At 32.2% G+C, this 2,018-nt stretch overlaps 1 non-coding gene across 1 annotated transcript; it reads right to left on the bottom strand.

The window, feature by feature from the left end:
- Positions 1 to 298: 298 nt before the first annotated feature.
- Positions 299 to 405, bottom strand: LOC112204739 (U6 spliceosomal RNA). Its single transcript, XR_002938389.1, has one exon. It is a non-coding gene; the product is annotated as a U6 spliceosomal RNA (small nuclear RNA).
- Between the last annotated feature and the right edge of the window lie 1,613 nt (positions 406 to 2,018).

Genomic DNA, 2,018 nt, shown 5'->3' with positions numbered 1-2,018 from the left:
GATGATGTATTTTTAATGTATATATAAAAAGAGATTGAGAATGGTGAAGCAAATGGGGTAATCGGAGTAAACTCCTGCAAATTTTTTGTGTTTAAAATAATTTCCAAACAAAAGTTTAAAAATTGGAGTTAAATCCTAAAAGTTATCTTTCACTCCCATCTCCTCTTCCAAGGAGTAAGCCAATATTAACAGTTTTATATGTGTATTTCTAGACCCATGTCTATGTTTTTTATTGAGGTAAAATATATATAACATAAAATCTACTATTTTTAAGTGCACAGGTGAGTGCATTAAATACAAAAATGTGGAACTCTTCTTGAATTTGTGTGTCATCCTTGTGCAGGGGCCAAGCCAATTTTGTCTGTATTATTCCAATTTTAGTATATGTGCTGCTGAAGCAAGTACTCCATGCATTTTTAAACATACATGTTCCAATATTATAAATGTAACCATATTGTACCAAAAAAGAAAATGAAAAAGAAAGATGTTCCTAGTAAAATGAGAGCAACTATTGCATCACCAGCAGAACTGCAGAAATGTTAAAGGAACCTCTTCAGGCAGAAAGAAAATAACTTGTAAAAATTTTAATTCACACAGTGTAATAAAGAACACTGGAAATGGCAAATGTAAAAACATTTTTTTCCTACTTAATCTCTTTAAAAGATATTTGACTATTTAAAGCAAACATAACAAAGTCTGTGGATTTCATTACCTACATAGAAGTAAAATATATTACAACAATGACACAGAGGACAGGAGGAGCAGAATGAAAGTATGCTGTTGTAAGTTTCTTACATGTCATGTGAAATCATATAATGTTATCTGAAAGTAGGCTGTGATTAGTTAAATATTGTAAACCCTGGAGCAACCACTAAAAAGAAACCATAAAAAAGAAGAATTGCTAGTAAGCCAATAGTGGAGAGAAAATAGAATCTAAAAAAATTTGATTAATATGAATGAATAAAGGAACAAAGGAAAAAGAAAACATAAAATAGATGGGACAAAGGGAAAACAAATATCAATATGGTAAATTAAAACTCAACTATATCAATAATTCTACTGAATGTAAGTGGTCTAGACAGTCCATTAAAAGATTGTCAGATTGGATAAAAAAAGTAAGACCTAACTATATGTATGTTGTCTATAAGAAACTGACTTTAAATATAAAGACATGGACAGGTTAAAAAAAAAGAATAACAAAACATTCCCCAAAATGTTACAAAAAAGTAAAAGAATGTCATGCAAGCATTAAGCAAAAGTAAGAGAATTGGCTGTATTAATATTATACAAAGTAGATTTCATATTGGGGATCATAATGGGAAATGGATCAGAAAACACAACAGTGCTCACAGAGCTTCAAAATACATGAAGCAAACACTGGTAGAAGTAGAAGAAACGGACACAATTACAGTTATAAACTTCAACACTCCTCTCTCAATAATTGTTAAAATATGTGGGAAGAAAACCAGTAAGGATGCATGAAACTTGAACAACACTACTAACTACTTAAATTAATTGGCATTTATAAAACACTCACTCAACAACTGCAGAATAAACATTCTTTTCAAGTGTACACGGAGAATTTATCAAGATAGACCATATTGGGTCCATAAAACAAGTCTTAATACAATTTAAAGGATTAATTTCTAAAATATATTATCTGACACCAATAAAAAAATCACAAGTGAAATAAGAAAATATTTTGAAAGGCATGAAAATGAAAGCATATTCCCACACATATAAAAAGTGTGGGAATCATTTAAAGCAGCGCTAAAAAGGAAATTTATAACTTTTTTTTTTTTTTTTTGAGACAGAGTCTCACTCTGTCACCCAGGCTGGAGTGCAGTGACACAATCTCGGCTCACTGCAACCTCCACCTCCTGGATTCAAGCGATTCTCCTGCCTCAGCCTCCTGAGTAGCTGGGACTACAGGCATGCGCCACCATACCCGGCTAATTTTTGTATTTTCAGTAGAGACGGGTTTTCACCACCTTGGCCAGGCTGGTCTTGAACTCCTG

This window comes from Pan troglodytes, chromosome 8, assembly GCF_028858775.2.
Source record: "Pan troglodytes isolate AG18354 chromosome 8, NHGRI_mPanTro3-v2.0_pri, whole genome shotgun sequence".
NCBI classification, from domain to species: Eukaryota; Metazoa; Chordata; class Mammalia; order Primates; family Hominidae; genus Pan; species Pan troglodytes.
This window is presented reverse-complemented; position numbering and strand designations above follow the sequence as displayed.